This window comes from Mycteria americana, chromosome 8, assembly GCF_035582795.1.
Source record: "Mycteria americana isolate JAX WOST 10 ecotype Jacksonville Zoo and Gardens chromosome 8, USCA_MyAme_1.0, whole genome shotgun sequence".
Lineage (NCBI taxonomy): Eukaryota > Metazoa > Chordata > Aves > Ciconiiformes > Ciconiidae > Mycteria > Mycteria americana.
In genome coordinates, this window is record NC_134372.1 from 1,335,146 (window position 1) to 1,347,736 (window position 12,591).

Below are 12,591 nucleotides of genomic sequence, written 5' to 3' on the forward strand. Positions count from 1 at the left end.
GCAGTCTCCGTCCGGGACGGACGTGCAGGGCGCGGGTGACGGCCGCGGCCGGGGGGGTGAGGCACCGCTCGCTTCCGGCAGCTGCTTTGAGAGCGCCCGGAGCCCTCGTGCTCGCAGGCTCGTTCCTCCGCCGGGACGGCAGCTCGGCCGTCGGTGGAGGGGGTACCTGGGGCACGGCGTGACCTAAAAGCCCTCGTAATCCCACGCGCGTGGGAGAAACGCGTCTTGCAAGCGCGGCGGCTGGCTGCCTCCTTTCTGTTCCAACGGTAAATCTGGAGTTTGAGCCATCCCTTGTGGAGAGACTACAGGTGTTGGTGGCTTGCTGCTGCTGTCTCCCTCTCTTCACAAGAGAGCACGTACGGCCCGTCCCCGCAAGCTTCGTCTGACACCACCTAAGTGGCTGAAGGAAAAGAATTTGGTGGTTCGCTTCTGGTGTATGTATGGGCTGACAGCCGTTTGCCGCAGAGAGCACGCTGATGGTTGTACCAGATTCACGTAGCGGTGCAACCGTAGGCGCGCGTCGCCGCTGGAGCTGGAACAACCCCCCACCCATTCAGCGCATGCTTGCAGCACCGGCTCTGCAGGGCACCCACCGGCACCCCCCGGGACCCCCGCCCGGTTCGTCTTGCGGGGTCTGCCCTACCGGTGCTTTCTTGGGAATTAACCTCCTGGGTGAGGCTTTTGCCTTGCGGACTGTAAGAAGGAACGCTCTTCCATCTCCTGAAGTGGGTTCCACCGTCCTACCGCAGTCGGAACCGCTGGGGGTCTCTGGGCGAGGGGCTGCAGAGCTCAGGGGGGGCCGCTCTCGCGAGCGCTCGGGGCCGGCTCGGCTCGCTCGTGTGCGGGAGCGAAGCTTCAGCTGGACGTTGCTGGTTGGCACTGTGGAAACGCTGTGAAAGCCGGGGCTGTAGGCCCTTCTAGGCTAAGACTGCAAGAAGGAAAAAGCAAAACCCTAGGTCTCGCCTGCAAGATCACTGTTATACGTCACGTATTGGTCACATAGGTTACATATGGTGAAGGAGGTACGGGTCGGGTAAAGGCTTTGCCAGGCAGGTATCTACTGTAACTCCAGGCTGTTGCACCTCCCGATTCTCATCAGTGTTTCATTCATCATCCAAGGTTCATTAACTTCCTAACTATAAAAAGCATAAGCAAAATATCACGTTAATTAAAGCAGTAGTATTTCATGTGTCCTGGGTGCCTTCTGACCCTGGAGAAAGCTATGGTCACGTAGCTCGTGCTGGCGGCAGTGCGGCAGTGATATGCTGATGGCCTGAAAGATCAAAAGAGGGTTTATCATTTTTATTGTATTACTGCAGTGAGAGTCTCCTCTTGGAGTTTAAAACGCCCCAAACAGAAAAAAGCAGAATGTAGTTGCCTGGTAATGAAATTGTGCTTCACTTACGGTGATGGCTGAAGCAGAGGGATCCCTTCATCCGCCACGGGGCTGCAGAAAGCAGGGCAAGGTCTCGACAAGCAGCGGAGAGCGGTGTCCGGTTCGCCCCGCGGGAAGGATGTAAATCTGCAGCACGGGCGTAACGCATCAGATACTAAACTGATATTCCATACTGACAGATACCCGTGGGGATACAAAGTTGCGTGGCTGATACTTTCAGTATACAAATGTCAGTAAGATGGCGGCCCACGTTTGTTTTTATGAAATTTAACGTGAAGGCAGAGGGAACTGTCGCTAACTCGGGCAGGTGGCTCACGGCTGATCCCCGAGGTGCTGACGCCTTGCTTCCAAACTGGCTCTTGCAGGACTGCGTGCGGGTCGTACCCTCTAAGCTGTGCAAAATAAAGCAGCGCCTTCTGGGTCAAAAATGACTTCACAGAAAAGCCATGCGCGATGTTGAGCGCTGAAGAGCTTTAAATTCAATCTCAGAGTAGTCTGATACTGCTGATACTGAGACGTGGGAGTCTTGTTGGTGATTTTTAATGGGAGACGATCCAGACGTCTTGGCGGAGCAAGCATTTATCTGCTGGCTGCTCGGCGCTGGGGCAGGGGCTGCCTCCGCTGTTGGATGCTGAGCTGGGGGATCCGTCCGACCCAACGCAGGGGCAAAGCAAGTTACAGGAGTGGTCAGGGAACGAAGAGGAAGGAAAAAAGGTTGCTTAAAGCCACACTCTTTCTTCTTGAGCAAGGATGGGCAAATGCTGGATTGCCCTCGGGAAGCGGGCTAGCCGTCCTGGGCTGAGGACTCAGCGATGGGGGCTGTAGTCTGGAAAACGAGCAGAAACAAGGGCTGCGAGGAAACGCGAGCCCGTGCTGGGCTTGGCTGCACCAGTTGGTACAACCGGTTTGGTGCGGGGTGAGTCTCCTAGCATCGGTTTCTTCCAGTTGTACAACAGATAATTATTTACCCCCTTCTCGGTTTGCTGTGAGAAATAATTAGTTAACGCTGTGACGGTGCTATAAATGCAGCAGTTGCTGTTTAGTGCCTTTTTTTTTTTCTTTTCTTTTCTTCAGAGAAGAGGTTTGAGAACTTCCTCTTCCGATCACATTGCTAGGAAGAAGGAGCACTTCTTGCTTAATGAAATGAGGCCAAACCCAACGACGTAAGTTGCTCGGAGATAGAGCCAAGTCTTGATTTGATGGCAATGGAGAGCACTTGTGCATCATGTTTTTCACTCGAGAAATCAGGAGCGTGGGCAGGAGCAGGGCAGTCTCCGACGTTATCGATGGCAGCCCCCCGGCTGCGTGGGGGCTACCGCCTTCGTTAGCTGGAGAAGGCTGCGGGATTTGCTGGATGATTTGAAATGCCTTTTTCAGATGTCACCAAAACATCACTTCTGTGGTGGTGGTTGGGATTTCAGTTTTGCTGGAACTGTAGATAAACGAAGGGTGAACAAAGGAAGGATTTGAAAAAGGCCAAACCCGGCTTTACCTTTTGTTGCCTCCCAGCACGGTACCTAACACCCAGCTGGCGAACCGGTAAATATGAAACCTACAGCCATAATTATCTTTCCGAGAGCAAGTCTCTAAGCTGTTAAGTTGGTGGTGAACTGCACCTTAAAAGCAAGCCAGGACAAAATAGCTTATTCTTAAACCCGCCCCCCAACCCGAAAGCAACAACAAACCTCTCATGCCGTGTGAGTAAATCCACTCATTTTTTGTACGGCGCTCACATAAACACAGATTGTTGCTATTTCGTACCGCTAGTGAGAAGAAGGAAAATGCAGCTGTTTCCTTAGCAAGTGGATACTTTCCTTTGGTTAAAAAAATAAAATATGCAGATTTCTTTAAAAGCTATTGGGGGCTGCTGTGTTTTCTGATGAGAATAAAATTCAAAACAGCACTGGAAGACACGAGCGGTGCCTCCGGGCCGCGCGGTGAGGACCAGCTCGGTCTGCCTTTCGCCGTCCGGGCGATGCTGCCGAGCTCCCGGCCGGCAGCCCCGCTGCTCCCGGGGCCTCCTGCGTCAGAGAAGACGCGCCGCTAGCGCTGCCCGCTCAAATGCCATGAATCTGCCTCCTTAAACCCCGTTTTGCGTGCGGGTATCAATAGCGTGGGAGCCTCTGAATTGTGTGAGCCTAAGGGTTACGTCTAGCCTGTGCTTTCAAGCCTTGTTCTGCAAGAGGAAGCAACCCAGTGTCTGTGAATCTCACGTAATCGTAAGACCCCACAAACTGGAGCTAACGCAAAGCACCTCTGTTGGTTTTTCTTGTTGTTGACTGTAATGGGAGTAATTGTCGCTTCTGAATCATCTTTTCACTTCTAGTCCTATCGTTGCATGGCCTGGGTCAATGAGCTTCATGTTGACTTCTTTTTTTGGGTTCTCCCCCCGGCCCCCTCCATGCTCTGCCTCCAGCTTTGCGCAGAGCATCCCAACGTGTCGCCGTGCCGCGGTGCAGGATTTGCAGACCAGAGCAGCTTTTCTGCTCTTCGTGTACGTGAACGATGACAGACAAGTTGAGACCCCAGTGAAAACCAGCTCCTTTGCGCTTGGTTCCTCTGCTGTGTAATTGGAATAGTTATTTTTGGTCCCTGCGGTGGGGATCGTCTACTTCGTGGTACCTGTTGGTACGGTGCCGCCTGCAGCGTGAGCTGTATTGAGAAGGCGGCAGACCTCCGCTTAAACAGACGTTGTCACCGAGAACAGGTCCTTCCCCTTTTCCCCTGGATGCAGGCAGGTACAAGTACAGGAGAACAGTTAACAGGAGGCAAACAGAGGTAACGGAGACAGATGACAGGACGTCACGGCTGAGGGCAGGTTACAGTCAGAGGATTTCCCCCGGTGCGGTCACCCTGCGCTCTCGCTTGGAGAAGCGCCTTTGCACCACGCCGTCACCCCTGTGTGCTCCCGCCCGTCGAGCGGAGCCGGTTCCGGGCGATGCCCGCTCTGCGGGGAGGGTGCCGTGCTGGCGGCGAGCCGTGCCACCCGGGGCGTGCCTTCTCTAATTCACAAACTTCTATCTCGGAGGCGGGAGAAAATTCTGCCATTCTGAGGAGGAGCTTTTTTTGCTATTTCATCTTATGATTCTTCTGCGCTTGTTGCTGCTTTAGACTGTAATGAACTCTTTATTTTGTTCTTTTAGGAAGAATTCCCATCGCTTTGAAATTATTACTTTTTCTTTATTGGAAGATTATTCTGCTTCTTCATATCACTGTAACTGAGGGCCCGGAAGATCATGAATTAAATAGCAATTCTCCTCTCTTCAGTTTTCCATTTTCCTTCCATAAAATCCCTCGTTAATGACCGGTGATCACAGCTTACCCTATAAGAACAGGCTTTGTAAAAGCAAGGCTGTGAGCTGGGGTTATTTCCAGCAGTAGCGGGTGATCGTTCAAAATCCCATTAAGCATGCGATTTCAGAGAGCGCGCGAAGTGCGGGAGCAAGGAATGGGTACGGGATAAATGCTCCTTTGTCTCACTTGCAGGAGGTTGTCCCCAGGAAAGAACGACCGGTCTGTTCAGCGATACCTGTGGCCATCAGCTGATTGGATTTCATTGACCGGGTTAATATTGAGCCCTTGTGCAATTACCGGGAAAGAACAGAATATGATTTTTTTTTTTTGCCTTGCTTTTGTGATGTGGAAGAAAGGTTTATTTTTCACATGATCTTTTAATTCGTGCAAGTAGTCTCTTGAAAAAGACCCTTTAATTTAGAGCAGGCTGGAAGAGCACAATTCTTGAGGTCATTCTCAAAGTGAGACTTTGATTTTTTTTTTTTTTTTCTTTAAATGCTGAGCTATAACTAAAGAAGCCATTAATCTTCATTACGGAATAAGCTTGAATTAAATCTGCATGGGCTCCCTGTGACCAAAGTGGTCTACCTGCATAGCTCAGGGAGCAGGATCAGGATGGCTCTTGGCAGTGTAGCGTGGGGGGGTCGGTGGTTTGTTTTTTTTAATATTCTTGGTTTTATGGCTGTTCAAAATCTAACCTTACAGGTCCAGGTTTGTTTTTAAAATGGGAATAATGCCGGCCTTCACGTCTCAGCTGCTGTAAATGGTCTCTAGGCAGTTAAAGGCGGTCCGGACGCTGCACGGGGCAAGGCCGTGCTGCGTGGGGCAGGTCGCGGCAGGGACAGATGGTGCCGGGCAGGGAAGGGGGGACGGTGCTGTGGGAGGTCCTGCTTCGGGCTACTTCTAGCTCATGTGCGCTTCCAGAAAGGGTCTCGACCACGGGCAGAAACCTGCTGTTTTGGCATTAAGTTTAAATGCTGAATTTAAGTGAAATTTTGAAAACCTAAGGTCGATCAAAATGTTTTCTTTCTGTGCTGAATCTGTGTCATGCTTTAAAAATAACAACAAACGGGGAAATTGAAAACTAATACTAAAATGCCTTGTTTTGACACTTTTGACAGCGTTTAATGAAATGTTGTCAATTGGTTAGTTCAACGTGGTTTTAATACAGTAACATTTTCCAGTGGAAAACAGGTTTGGTGTAAACTTCCTGTAAATGTTTTCCCGAGCCAGGCTGGCACGTGGGCAGGGAGCGTCTTTTCCCGCACGGGGATCCCGGGGATGCTGGGGATCCCGGGGATGCTGGGGATGCTGGGGATCCCGGGGATGCTGGGGATCCCGGCAGCCGTGTCCGCATCAGCCCTGCCTGGGAAAAGAGGGAACGTTTGTTTCCTATGGAGATGAAACAAGACCAGTCGGAGACTTCTTTTATGCCCATGAAGTGAACGCGCAGTGCTAATTAGAATACATCTATAAGGTGAAATCAGGTTTTCTTCTTTGGCGTTCTGCTGCTGCGATCTGGTCTGTCCCTTTGGTCCTCCTGCCCCTGTTTCCGAGGGACTCTCCTGCCCTTGGGCAGCTTCTTCCTGCTTCGGTCCTGTCTCCAGACTGTCTCCTGCCCTTCTAGAAATGAGTAAACCTCCATCCATATCTCCTGCCACGGGGTCAGCAAATAGGGAATTCATTGATTGCTCTTTCTTATAATGCAAGAATAAGGAACTCAACAATAATTTGATTTTTAAAATCTTGGTTTCCTGCTCTGATCCTAATATTTGTGGCATACCGCAAGTGCCACGCCGCTGGCATGAAGTCTCTCTCCCGGCCCTTGGGGCGGAGCGGGGGCTTCCGCGCCAGCCGTGGAGGGCTCTCGCCGGCTGGTCCGTGGCGCTGGAGCCGCCGTCCTGCCGTGCCGCGGGCGATGTCTCGGGGACGGCTGGGCAAGGCGGGGGCAGAGCGACGCTTTCGCTATCGCCTTCTGGGGTGCGAAGTCTGCGGCTTCGGGAGCTCCTGAGCTGGAACTTCCGTCTGAGTTGTTGTGCTGATTAGCCTTTGACGGCCATTGTTTCCATAAATTTATTTTATCACTTCTGTGCAGTTTATCTATGCGCAGTGTTAAAAGGCTCTCCATCTGCTAGTTTAACTTCCTGCGTATCACTTCATTTCATGCCTCCTTATTGTATAATAAGAAACAGCAATCGATGAATTCCCTGTTTACTTCCTCTGACGCTCGTGATTTGATGTAGCTGCATCATTCCCGTCCTTCTGCAGCTCCCGTTAAGCCAGGGGACCCTGGGCTTCATTAAGCTCTCGCTGAATCTGCTGCTGCTGTGCTCGTGCTTGTCATCCCTGTCTGCATCTCTTCAGAGCCCTCTAGAACTTTATTCAGAAACAGCAGCCAAAAAAACCCAAACCACCAAGCCCAGCTGTTGACAGTATGAATTCATCTTTTTTTTTTTTTTTTAAGTACTAGTGTTCACACAGGAACACATACAGGAACATGGTGGTTGTGGTGTGGGGCTTTTTTTTTTTTATTTTATTTTTTATTTGTTTATTTTTCCCTGTGGTCCATACCAGGCACTTTAGAAGCGGGGCACGGGCTGGTTGTTTTATCCTGTAGTATGCAGATGGGAGTAGCGTGATTTTGACTTTCCTATGGGCAGATTAGGGCACGCACAGGCCTTAGCTGAGTTCGTAGTCTCTTGGTGTGCTGCGGTACGTAGTTCCTCTGGGCGGGAGGGAAGATTGCTCAGGCAAGCCAGGCGTTTCCTTGTTGGGCAGCTCAGTACGAGCTCCGTCCCGCCGCCGAGTTAGTGTTCGTCGAGTGCTGACCTGCTGCCCGTTGGTGCCAGGCGGGCGCTGGGCTGCGTTAGCAGCAGCTGCTGGCGTGCAGCGTCCCCCTGACGGCACCGCGTCTCTTGCCAAGGCGTGGGGCGAGGGTTTGGGAACGCGGGGCAAGGAGCCGTGCCCGGGATCCATATGGAGAGAGAGGAGGGATCTTTGTTTGCAAATTGTCGTAATCACTGGAGAGCTGCAGGTGGTCAAGATGCTACTTTTGGCCTCGTGCATTCTGTGATTTTTTAAAATGGAGCTTCCTTATAATGTAGATTTAGAAACAAAACTCTTTGCAGGGTGGGACTTTTATCCCGCCTCAGAGCCCATCGCCTCGTCTCTCGGCAGCGTACGTCCAGGCTTGCGTGTGTCTTTTAAAAGCAACAGCACGTGATAGCGGGTTTAGTTTGGCTCGGTCTCTGCGAGCGAACGATGTGCTGGTGAAGAGGCAGCAGAGCCTCCTGGAGCACGAGGCTGGGCAGCGGGACCGGCTCCCATGCTGGCTCTGCTCCCGCCTTCCTGCGCTCTGCTTTATTCTTGCTCCCGTTTTGCAAACGATGGGACCTGGTGGAGACAAGTAATCAATGTCTCTTGAATTATAATGTGGAAACCTGCCATATCTGTGTGGGCATTCTTTTGCTTTTCACTGAAATCAAGAAACCGGAGCTTACGTTTTCCTATATGGTGTCCAGCGCAGCCGTTGCGTATATGGCGTACACCACTGCCACAGGCTTCGGCGTTATCATCGTTCCCCTTGCAATGTGTAGTACAAGCTGTGTTTTCCAAATAGTTTTCACGTGAGCTTTGCTCTGTTGGTGTCTTTGGTACGTTGCTTACAGAAAAGCCTCATCTCTGAATGCCATCCGCACTGCACAAATTGATACGCCTCTAAGAATACGTCAGCAGCTTTCCAGAATATGTGCTTTTGAGGCAAAATGCCGGTTGTTTAGGTGGAGAAAATCGGGAGGGTATCTCTTCATTTCAATTAAGCAGCCTGCACGTTAACGTTTTCCCCGTAGAAATCAGGCTCATTTCCTCCTTGGAAGCCAATCTGGGTTCCTTTTGCTGCTGTTTGCTGTTTTAGGTGTGCATTTCTTCCTGCCTCCAGAACCTGCTACAGACAGGGGTTTCCTCAGATCTCCTGGGTGCAACAAACTGGAAGTCACGGGGGCTGCGTTCATTGAGTAAATGTTGCGTTTTGAGCATGAACCAGTTATTGCTAAACACGAACCAGTGCCGTTACAGTACAACAGTACTCGCGATACTTGAACACGCATTGAGAGATTATCTTAGCCTGTAGGAAAGGCCCTAGAAACTATTGCTTCTCTGAGTTTCTTTAAATTGCTTCTGCTACATACGCACTTTTTTTCTTTTCTTATGTAGAAAGCTGGTTATGCTTTGTGGCTATCGGTCGATTATTCTGTTGTGGACTGAGCTCTTGTAGTAGGATAGAGCCCTGACGCTGTGCTCGCGAGCTCCTGGTGGCCCCTTGGACCAGCTACTCCATTCCAGAAGGGGCTGTTCAGCTTAGTTGGGTGACCCGAGATATTTCTGAACTGACTTCCCTGGTCTTTCTGCAAGCTGCTGGTTTGCTCGCAGCAGCTGAAGCTGAGCAATCAGTCCGTTGCATCTGAAATCAGAACTGCGCGCGTCGAGTGAGGCTTAAACTTGTGGGTTTGCTCTGCTTGGTGGTGTTCTGCAAGTGGCATGACCCAGGGACAGTTTGGGGCTTTTTGTTCTGGAGTGAAAGAATGCAAAGGACTTAAGAGAACTGATTCTTTCTAAAAATTATTTTTCAAGTAGCTGCACTTGTAAAATCTCTTTAATTTTTGAGTAGCTGGTGGGTCACAAGATCCTACTAGCATTTTTCTTGGAAGCATTTCTCTTCCCTGGGAATTTGAACACTAATATTATTAAGGCAGCTCCTGGTATAAGGCTTACCCATCACCCAGTTGCCTGGCTTGAACTAAATTACATGTCTGAGTAGGTGTAAAATAATGCTTCCCCGTGGATGGCCTTTCTTGCTGGACAGAAAACCCAGATACCTAGTAATGTGCGTGAAGGATTTCAGGTCTATTTTATGTTCTGAAATGCGATATCCAATTTAGGTGATTTTCAAATGAATGTGGCAGCGTGGACATTTCCACAGTATCTTTTAGAGCTTTACTAATTTTAATAGTATTGGGCCTGACAACTTTAATGTGCAGCAATGATGATGAATATAAAACTCTGTGGTGCTTCTTGCTGCAGTGTGGTTGCTGCATCTTCTGCGGGCAGCGGTGTCCATCACGGCGTGATCGGCGGCAGTGAAGTTTCTCTGATGCAGGTGCAATAAAACACACCTTTAATTACTGCCACAATTAGTTCTGCTGATGTTCATGGTACATTGTACGGTTCATTGAATGCTTCATGAATATTTATGCCATCATCCACAAACCAGAGGTATAAAACAACTTCTGTTGGAGTCTGTTATTTCACCTACCATAAATGCATGCCACTCGTCAGAGTATTCTGAAAAATGCCCCTTTTGACTTAAGAGCTGCAGTTTCTGTTCTTTCACTTTGGATGAATTTGTCTGGGTTTGTGAATATGTCTGGACATTTTTTTGTCGTTTTGAAATATCAGGATAATGCTCTGCCTTCAGACAAAGCAGTTGAATGAAGTCATGATCAATCTTTCAGTTTAAGAGCATGTTTTCTGCTTTGCGGTATGATCGCCCTTTAGTAGTAGCTTTTCTCTGGCAAGGTAACGTAGGCTGCTTACTGGCCTCAGCAAGAGAACAGATGCAAACAGCAGCCTGGAAGCTCTGGGAGTAAATAGCATGGCGTTAATGGGAGTCAGCTGGGATATTGCGAATGCAGGTTGAAGCCCTCAGGTGGTAGGACAGGAAGACTCATTCCCGTCTAGCTTCGTCCACAACGCAGGTCAGAACGGAACGAGGTGACAGCGGTGGCTGCGACGTGTGCAGCAGACAGCCGTACAGTGTCACTAGGAGGGAAGAGAGCTGTTCTAGAGGCAGCACTGCAAGGGCTGTGCGAAAGGGAACTGCCCAAAGTTTTGCTGAGGATAATGTACCTTTCCTAGGCGGAACGTTGTGCTGTGGCTGTATAGGGATGGGCAATGTAGTGACTTCCAGAGGAAAAAACCCTGTGGTGTGGACCTCAGGGTTTGCAGACTCTGGAATAAGGCTGCTGTTCTTACACAGCTCCTTACCGCTTTTGGGCTTTTTTGGAAAGTGGCAATGTAGACCCGGTCGCGCAGGTAAGCTGCAAGTGAGATGCACGTGGTGAAATCCAGGTGGTCCACCGCTGGAGGTACCGCCCTGTCCGGGACCGCAGGACCCAGCCCTTGGCTGTGAGTGCTGCATCCTCCGCTGCTGGAGATGGCTAGCATCCATTCAGGGCCGAATATGCTCAGCACGTGTTGGAAGTGGACTATCAGGCCGTGTATGGACGAGCTGGAAGGTTTCTTCCCTTGGACACTAATGGGATTGTCAACTGGAAGCCACTGAAGACTAAGATTTTGAAGGGAATCAAACTGTGTGCTCAGAAGACTGAAAGCTCCTAAATTCATTAATGAATAGTGCTAGAGGCCCCAAACCAGTCCTTTGGAAGCGAAGACAAGCAGTCCTAAGGTACTACAGCTCCTTATAGCATGGTGTTTTTGAAGGATTCTAGGAACAACGTTAACGTGAAGCCAGCAACCCTTATCTCACCCAGTGCCGTCGGAAAGGGATGTGCTCACCCAAGGGACTGCAATGATGGTATTGGCTTGTCAAAAAACCGCAGAAAACCCTAACATCTTCTGCACCCGTGCTGCTTGTGGTGTATTTCCGTCTGGGTAATTGCACACCATTACGTTCCATTACGCACTTTGTGTGCTGCCAAGACCGCAGAGTGCCGCGGTGCCCCTGTGCGCTTCTGCGCGCTCGGCAGCGAGGGAACAAATGAATCTGGCCTCTCTGTTGCAGCAACAGGCTCTTCATTTTGTAGTTCAGTGTACAATGATCTCTCTTTATATACAGCCTTCTGAAAGCAGGAAAGCTTGATATAGCTATTAAAATGAAAGCCCTTCCTTGGGCCCGTCCATATTTCAACAGAGACGGGTGTGCAAAGGTGGAAAATTTATCAGTGTGATGTATGCATCTCTCTTCCAGGTTTAAAAAAGAGAAAAGGAAGCCCGTTCAGCTGCATGGCTATTTCCCCTAATGGTCGGTAGAGCTTCCCTAGGGTACAGTTTTTCTTTTTGGTGTAATTAGTTCCTTATCGCTGGCTATTCACTGTCTGTCTCCGTGCAGCCTCCCCTGTAAGGTCTGAAACGGCGAATTAACCAAGTTAAACAAGAATCTCAATGCACTTTGTTGTATATAATCACACTTCAGAGACCTAGCAAAAGCTCTGTGAATATCAAATGTTGGTTATTAGAGGGAAGGTAAAGCCCAGACAAATTTGAGACCTTGCAACAGAAAAGCAGGCCCCTTTGGCTGCAATGCGCAGTTTTTGGCACCTTACTCTCAAGTGTGTAAGCGTCTGCGCGTTTCTCTTCTGGGCGAACGGGCTGGTTTGCAGGCATTGGTTCAGGAGAGTTACAACCTTAAAAAAGACAAATGATTGATTAAAGATCGCGTGCATCTTTTATTCGTATGACTAATTCTTCAGATGGTTGCTATCATAGCCGGGAGTTTTAGAGGGGGACTGGGGCAGGAGAGATTTCTCCATCGCCAAGCTCGTGCGAGGCCCCTGGCCCTGGGGAGGTGGCATCAATGCTGGAGCAGCGTTGGTTTGAGAGCTTCCCCATGCCCCAGTTGCCCAGCCCGTGGTTCCCAGTCCCTCTTGGACGGCACCGCCCAGTCACCGTCCCTGGCCATGGTCTTGGGATCTCAGCCTGTGGACTGCGTCGTGCCTGGAAACAAAGAGCTGGCTACTCTGGGTGGCTTTTTCTCCTACCTTGTAAATGCTTTTTCAGGAGACGAGTCCCAGGATGTGATGTGTGGGTCGCTTAAACCCTCACGGGGGTTTCATTTTCAGGACTCACTGTAGGTGTGCGCAGGTACGTGAACTGGATCGCAGCCC